The following is an 8,447-nucleotide window of genomic DNA, read 5'->3' as shown; positions in this document are numbered from 1 at the left end:
AAAAGGAAAGAACTCTACGGGAGGATGAGCCCAGAAACGGGGTCCTGAGTGGTGAAGCCAGATGTCGGGCCACAGAGTACATAAATCCATGTATGTACAACATCCAGAGCCGGCAGACCCGGAGAGATGGGAAGGAACTTTGGTGAGGCTGAGGACGTACCTCAGTGACAGCTGAAGGACCAGGGTCTCTTTTTCTCAGTGCTGAAAATATCCTAGGGTTGGGGACAGCGGGACTGCCTGTGAATGTACTAAAAGCCATCACCCTTTAAACAGGTGAATTGTAGATGATGAATTACCATTCAACCAAAGTCGATTATGAATTATCATTCAATCAAGGTATTTACAAGTACAGCAAGTAGGCAGGAGGAGGGGTGCTGCAGGAAAGCCACAGCCCTCGAAGTCCCTGTCTTACTAGAATCCTAAATATGGGACTCACGTCTGCCTAAGCCTCCCTCCAGTCCTGCAGGGGGGCTGCATGTATACCCATTTTACAGAGGGGAGGGCTGAGATGCAGAGCCTGCCACCGGAGAAAAGTCAGAGCTTTGAATCAGAGAGCAGCCTGGCCCAGGCCTGCCTGCCAAGCCCCACTTCGGGTTTCCCTGACACTCCAGGAACATGAGATCGGTGTCCCCACCTGCCAGCGGCTGCCTTACGCTAGGCTGCAGGGTAGAGGGAGTGGCCACCATGCTGGCACCCACCCCAGGCAGGTCTGCACAGGTGTGAGCATCCTGGCCTCGCACCCACAGCACTTCCTGGCCCTGTACCCCAGGTCAGGGCCGCGCCCCACCCCGAGGCAAGCCTGAGCGGCTGGGAACACCTGCTCCCAGAGCTGGCAGGAGCAGCCAGTGCCCGACGAGGCCATCCCCTGGAGGGTGGCGACTGGAGCCAGGGATTTCCAGGTGTGAGAGGGTGTGTGGCTGCGGACGGGAGGCAGCTGTGTGCAGGGTGTGCAGCAATGTGCACCGGTGTGTGAGCACTGGGTTCCGTGGATAGCACAGGACGGGGTGCAGAAGGGTGACAAGGAGAGGTGCAGGTTCGGTGTGTCCTGTGTGCGGGTGGCACCCGTGAGTGGCGCGTGGGCTTGCAGTCCAGAGCACGGTGGGGCCAAGGCTTCACTGTACCACCTGAGTGCAGGAGCCACAGTGGACCCCGATGAGTGTGCATGCAGGTGGTGTAAGTGTGACCACAGGTGTACAGCGAGGGTGCACACTCAGTGTCCTCTGCTCCTCCCAAGTGGCTGTCACCTTTTAGATATGCCAAACCACCTCCTCCATTTTTTCCTCCTGTGCTTGGGCTGTGAGCATTCAGAGTGTAGAGTCCACTCCCTGGCCTCGTCTTCTAAGCTGAGAAACCTGGGAAACAAAACCCTCTGAGCCTCAGTTTCCACATCTGTGCAATGGGGACAGACTAGCTCCCACCAAAGGAGCTGCTATGGAACACCGACAGGTGGGAAGGCCAGGTGCAGGAGAGAAGGAGTGTGAAGAAATGACTACCAAAGAGGCTCTGGTCAGAAGCTCTCCCTCTACTCTAGTCCTGCTTGGCCAATCCCTACAAGCCAAGGCACCAGAGAGTTCTGGCCTCCAGCCCTCTCCCACTCTTGACAGCTCCATGAGGTTGGAGACACCTGGGAGTTAAGCCCCACCCTCCTGGGCGGGCAAGGGCAGGCCTGGAGAAGCCGGAGCTCCCGGGGAGGCAACACACCAGAACTCCAGGTGCTCTGCCTGCCGGGGACAGGTGCAGAGGGGAGGACAGGGCGTGGGCCTCTTAACGACAGGTATTCATTCAGCAAACCCCTTCTAGGCACTAACTCCATGCCAAGGCCTGGGCCAGGCACTGAGGCTGCCAAAACCAACAGCCCCCACCCTTGCCCTTGGGGCCTCTGGCAGGAAGGAGCACTGTGTGTGTAGACAATCCAGGAGCCCCAAGAAGGCTGGGGTGGCTCAGGGAGGATTCCTGAAAGAAAGGGCACAGAGTGGTGGGCGGGGTGCTCCAGGCCAGGGGCACAGCTCAGACAGAGGCCTGGAGCTCCCTGTCTGGGGTGAGAAACGAAGAAGAGGACTTCAGCACTGTGGCCCATCAGCCCAAGTCCCAGCAGCGACAGTAGACATCGTGAACGCTCAGCACGGTCACGCTGTTTTGATATAGGTCTCCAGGTCCCAGGTGGCTTTCTTATCCAAGAGCTTCCATGGTTCTTGTCACAGTGCTAGCAGTGAAGGGCGGGTAAAAAATCCCAACGATCCTTTGTTACCTGGGCCTCCAGGAAAATCAAAGGCTAAATCGAGCACTGACTTGCAATCACAAAGACATTCCAAAAGTCTCTTCTCTTTTGACACGTCGCTCAGTGTCTTTCCTTCCTCTGTCATGTTTTGATTATTTCCCTGGAAATCTTAGGGGTCAGGGCATGGAAAAGGGCAAACCTCCAGCCACCAAGTGGTGTACTGTGCAGGGGTGCAGAAGGGAAATCGTATGTTCACCACGGTGCACACATGGGCATTCACATGGGCACATGGGCACAGGAGTCTGTCTGAAAGCACCACGCCTGTGGCTGGGGTCTGGGCATGCGTGACATCATACGTGTGCATTAGTGTCTGAGGGCACCTGTCCAGAGCCGGGTGCAGGTGGCTACAGCTGTGCCTGGGCTGGGCCAGGAGGGTCACAGCATCCATCCCGCTCCAACAGGACCTCCAGCTCCTCTGAGTTCTGTCCACCATCGCCTCCCACAGGCTTCCTTCTAATCTCTGCCTGCCAACTCCAAAGAGCCTGAGCCCAAAGAGGCAATGATACCTGTCCCAACCTCCCAGAAAGGCCAGGATATCGGTCTCCCCTGACCTATAGGACTAGTCCGTCCCCGCTGTGTGACCAGGAGCATGCCACTTACCCTCTCTGAGCCTCTGTGCTGCCCTGACTTCCACAGCCACACACAGCACTGTTTATAAGCTTAGAGAAGAGGCTAGTTCCGTGCTTGCTGATTTTAAACAAGGAAGATTCCCCTCCTTCTATTTCTCCTTCCCACTTTGAGACCCGTGACTATGAGAGAGGTCTGTGACCCAGGGCAGAAGGAGGCGCAGGCAGGGGCTTCTCTCCACGCCTCGGTTAATGAATCTGCAAGACGGAAGAGAGTCCACTGTCTTGTGTGTCCACACTGCCCTGGAGTGTGGACATGAGCCCGATTCAGTCCTCTCAGCACCCTGTGGGGAGCTGCACGTGGCTTCCTCACTGAGGAACCCCAGGACCACAGCTCCTAGGCCGGGTGAACTTCTGGCCCAGGTCCGAACCTCCACCCACCACTCCTCTCAGACTGGACCTGCTGTGCACACATTAGGGCTCCCAGTAGGGCTGAGACGCCACTGGGTCCCCATGCCCAGAACCTGGGGAAGGAGGACATGGTCCCAGAAGGGCTCGGGCCTTCCCCTGAAAGCCCCCCAGCTGGGCCGTGGCAAATGTGTGCGGGGCAAAACCATTACGTGGCTTAATGAGGAGAAGGAGCCAAAGACACGTGTACTTACAAACCCGCCCTGCGCAGCAGCTCTGCGGCCCCAGGAGGCTGCCAACGCGCACTGGCAGGTGGGCTTCCGAGCTGCCTCTGCCGGCACCCTCCAGAGGGCACCCTCTGAGCAGTGGACATCCAGGGCCACTGCAGGCAGCCAGGTACCAGCCACTGCAGCTGGCCCCGCCCTGGCAGGGTCCTAGACCCCTGCTCTCCCAGCCATGAGACAAGCACAGGGTTGCAGCGGGGGAACACTTAGGCCACCTCTGTGGCTCCTTCTGCCCCGCGATGCCAAAGGTCAGGCCCAGCCTCTGTTAGGGGGAGAAGAGGACATGGGAAAGGTCAAGACCCCCGTCTGCCACACTGTCACCCAGACCCTTCCCAGGATCACTTCCTGCTTCTGCTGCTCACTGTGCGACTTTGGGCAAATGACTTCATCTCTGTTGTGCCTCAGTTTCCACAAATGTGAAATAGGGATAATGACAGTGCCAACCTCACTGGTGTGGAGAAGACATGGTGGCGGCGGTGCGTGACGAGGGACAGTGTAGCTCATGGCACGGTCTTGCTAAGCGTTAGCTGGTGATGCGCCTGCAGCTTTGAGATGGCCCTGGCAGTGCTGGTCCATGGAGCCTCCTGCTCCTCCTGCGCGTCCAACCTCCTGGGCTCTGCACAAGCCATTCCCTCTGCTGGGAGGCCTCTCTGGTGTCCCTGTGCTCCTGGAAAACTCTCACTGTAATCTAGACACATAATTTTTTGTTGTTGTCTTGTTTTTTGTCTTTTTGAGAAGGATCTCACTATGCCATTTAGTCTGGCCTTGAACTCACTCTGTAGCCCAGAAAGGTCTTGAACTCATAATGATCCTCCTGCCTCTGCCTCCTGAGTGCTGGGATCACAGGGGTGAGCCACCACGCCCGGTTTTTGACATTGTTCAGTCCTCTTGGGAGACATCACATGAGTATCTTACAGTCTCATGGAATGCTCATGATTCTGAGAGGCAGATGTTTATGCTATCATTTTTCAAATGAGGAGAACCAAGGCTTACCAAGGACTGTCAATTAAGCGGTGACCTTCCTAACTGGGGACAGACAGCCCTGGGTGTTAGCTCCTGCCCCTTTCTCATGCCCACCTACTTTCCTCTTGTGCTCCGTGCCCTAACTCGGGCCTCTGTCTCCAGGATCAGTGTTGTTCCAGCTGAGCAACTTGGATGCAGGCACCTGGGGAGGCCTAAGGATGGACCAGGAGGGCCAAGGACAGACCAAGGAGCCGAGGGAGCCTGGAAACCCACTGCCAAGCCCCGGGGTGGGGAGGGCTACGCGCTTATGCACGCCGAGGCCTGACCCTCTGTCAGCCAGGGAGAAACTTCCAGAGGAATGTAAGCTATGAGGGACGAGGGGAAGGCAGGCCCGGGCAGTCACCGTGCACAGAGCCATGGGGAGAAGATGGGGGATGGTATGCCAGGGGAGACCCCAACCCACCCACCCCTGGAATCCCAGCAGGCCCTCAGCTCTGCTCCTGGAAGGCCCGTCTGCCCCCAGGGCTCTGTTCAGCTGGGCAGATGGTTCAGTGAAGCCAGTGGGGTGTGGTGGACAGAACCAGCTTCCAACCCAGCCTGACTTCTGGAAATACGAGCTCAAGCATGACATCTCCCAGCCCAGGCCTCAGTTTTCCCTTCTGCAAGCTCCATGTGAGGGTCATGGTGAAACACAAAGGTGATACCCAAAATATCGGGGCAGAGCAGATCGTCAGGGCGGTCACAGTCCTGATGGCAGCAGCCCCCACAGAGCTCGTGGCCAGGCACAGTACCCCGCTCTGGGCTTACACTGTCTTCTTCATCCTCCACTTCATGATGGCCTTGGGGCACCCACAAGCCCATGGTTGTGCTGGATAGGAGGGGAAACCACAGCGAAGAGGTCAGGGTGTTCCCAGAGACACGCAATGCAGCGGCTGGGAACTACCATCTGGCTCTGCCTCGTGTGCTGGCTCCTCTGGACAACAGGTTCCAGTGGGGAGGTCTTCTGTTTCTGTATCCTCAGCCCCAAGCCTGGGAATCAAGGGCAGCTGGGCTCAGGGACTTGTTGAAGGAACAGAGGTGGCCCCATATGTAATCCCCAAGCCTCTATTATAGGGCCCTGCCCCAGGGGTCCTCCCGATCTGAGACCCGTGCCGCCCATAGCTGAGCCTCCTTTTGCCACTGCAGACCTGGCCTCTTATCCCCAAGTCCCGCCCTGGCACTGAGGCTTCATGGAAATGGAGCAGGTGCCCTTTCCTGGACCTCATCTCCCCACCTGCCGGGGTGAAGGGGTGGAGCCCTGTGACCAGGTGGGAGCTCCACCGGGGTAAGAGGAGCAGGAGGCGGGCTGGGGACTTCCCGCCCTGCAGGGAGAGACTCCAGCTGAGGGATGCACCACTCCCCGCCACCATTCAGTGGCTTCTAAATCATCTTATAAAACCCAGGGCTGACCCAAGAGTGCCTGTGGGCAGGGCAGAGAGGATGCAGGGGGCAGTAATGAGCAGGCAGTGACAGGGCCACTCCTTGCCACCAGGCCCTAGCACAGCACACACGTGCACACATGTGCACACACGCCCTGTCGGGTCTGGGGAGCCTCTGCATGCCTGCCAAGCCAACCACGCCTCTCCACACCCCACTCTGAGGGCTGGGCCCCTGGAGCCTCAGGAGGTTCCACCTGGGGCCTTGGGGTCCTCAGAAGTCTCCTAAGGAGGTGCCACTGGGGACTGGGGGGGGGGGGGACAAGATATACAACAGCCTTCCGGCCTTCTAGAGCCCTGTCTGCTGCTGCTGCTGTATTTGCCAGAACTGCAGGTGTGCCATTTGGAGAAGCCTGTGTCCTGAACTCCAGGCCAGGCCACCAGACCAGACAGGGTCTCCCTGATGGGTGGAAAGAGCACATTTTAAAGATTAAACAACATCAGTTTAGAAAGCACTTGCCTGGCATGTGCAAGGCACCGGGTCCCATCCACCACAAAAAATAAATACTAATAAAGACACGGGCTTGTAGCTGTCTCCTCCTAGAGAGTATATGGTGCAGAGAATTGTCCTCTGCTCAGCCTCAGCCACCTGAGGCAGTGTCTGAAGCTGGCACAGGTCCCAGGGCGTGCTGCACACTTTGTCCCATTCCTTTCCCTCCCCCGTGGGACAGGTGTGTTCCTCCCACTCACAGGAGGAACCTGAGAAAGGCAGGTGACTCACCAGGTCATACCACCAGGAAGGAGTGGACCCCAGCTCTGTCCCTCTCCAAACCAGTGCTCCCCTCTGGAGTGACAGCTGTGACCTGTGGCAGGTTGCCTGTGCCACTGACATTCTCTGTTATGACCTGGAACCGTTGCAGTCCTGGGGGAGGGAAGGAGTTCTTCAGCCTGTCAGGGTGACGATGGCAGTGGTGCTGGGGAGGAAAGAGAAAGGACACAGTGAGCAAAGCCAGACCCAGAGACCCCTGCAACATGCATTCAGCGGGAGGGAGAGCCTGGGGCCCCAGGGTCACTCCTGCAGTGATCTCCACCAGCCTCAGCTGAGGCACCTCCGTCTGAGCGTGCTCGGATTCCACCAGCCTGCAGCACAGGTAAAAAGGGCCGCCTCTTGCACTGATGTGGGCATCTGGGGACACCAGGCAGGGAGAGCACACAGCACCCAGCAGGTGCCCACTGGTGATTTTCTGCCTCTTCTGTCCAGGACGTGAGGCCAAGACAATCTTTACTCAAGCAGGTGGTGCCTCTGGGCACCATGGTGGCAGAGAGGTGCCAACAGCTTCCATGGCCCTGCCCCAACTTCCAAGGCTGCTCAGCAAAGCCCCACTGGATGTCACTGGCCTGCAGCAGGCTCATGTCCCCACAGGCTGGTCCTGGCAAGGGAGTCAGGCACAGAGCTCACCAGGGCTGGAACAAGAGAGAAGATAAGGCCTGGATTAACCCCTGTGCCTGCCCGCCCAGGCCCTGGGGTTAGCAGCAGCCAGGCTGCGGATGGGACTCTGTGTCCTCTGAGGGGCCTCTTGGAATGACAGAAACACTGGCTATCTCTGGAAGCCTCTGGGGAGCTGGGGAGCCATGAGCAGGGACACCCTGGCTTGGGAAAGCCACGGGCATCAACCCGTCCACTATTACCCTTTCTGGTCATCTCCTAGCAACCAGCACAGCTCCGTCGGAGAAACGGGGTGACAGGAACGAGTGTGGGCAGGCTGCTCTGGAGCTGCAGTTGCAGCACTAAGGAACACCAGGAGAAGATGGATGGAAGGATGGGAGCGTGGGTGCATGCATGGGTGGATGGATGAAGAGTGGGTGGGTGGACAGGTGGATGATGGGCAAGTGGTTGGATAGATTTGGATTCTTAAAACCCCGTTCTGGACACTTCTGTGGCCGCAGCTTTTCATGCCCTACCTGCATGCACCTCCCTCCCATGAGCTTCTTACCGAAAATCCTATGGCTCCGCCTCCCCAGAACCTGCTGGGCCAGGGTGTCCAAACAGCCTTTGGTGACCACAGACAGGAGATGAAGGACAAAAGCCTGTAGCTCCTCATCCCATAGCGGGACAATTCTAATTGTCCACCACACTGCCCTGGAGGTCCTCAGTGGGACCAAGTCCCAGCAGTCCACTTGCTTACCTGCCTGCTGAAGCGCCATCTCTGGCCCGCTGTCCCCTGTCCCGTTTCAGGCTCCTCTCGCTGTACATCTGGGAATCCCCTCCCAGACACACGTCTGCTCTCTGATCCTCGGCTCAGGTCTGCTTTGGGGGACCAGATTCAAGATACGGCTTCTGCCACTTGCCTGGAATCTTGGACACATCACGCAGTTCCTGTGCTTCTGTTTCCTCGTCTGTGAAGTGGGGATAATTCCTGAGCATCTGAGACAGACCTGTGGGGTTGGGAGCAGGCAGGGTCTGCCTGTGCCCGTGTCTTGCTGGGGCTGGAGGCACAGAAAGAGGAGTAGTCAAGTCCTTGCCAGAGGAAAT

The 8,447-nt window shown here is 57.9% G+C and overlaps 1 long non-coding RNA gene across 1 annotated transcript; it reads right to left on the bottom strand.

Moving 5' to 3' along the window:
* Positions 1-309: 309 nt before the first annotated feature.
* On the bottom strand, positions 310-7,389 carry LOC134472949 (uncharacterized). The gene is made up of 2 exons (XR_010042990.1): positions 6,696-7,389; positions 310-5,528 (listed from the first exon to the last, which is right to left on the bottom strand). It is a non-coding gene; the product is annotated as an uncharacterized LOC134472949 (long non-coding RNA).
* Positions 7,390-8,447: the final 1,058 nt, after the last annotated feature.

This window comes from Cavia porcellus, unplaced genomic scaffold (assembly GCF_034190915.1).
Source record: "Cavia porcellus strain 051 isolate PalLab524CR breed Dunkin Hartley unplaced genomic scaffold, mCavPor4.1 scaffold_25, whole genome shotgun sequence".
In the NCBI taxonomy this organism is placed as follows: domain Eukaryota; kingdom Metazoa; phylum Chordata; class Mammalia; order Rodentia; family Caviidae; genus Cavia; species Cavia porcellus.
This window is presented reverse-complemented; position numbering and strand designations above follow the sequence as displayed.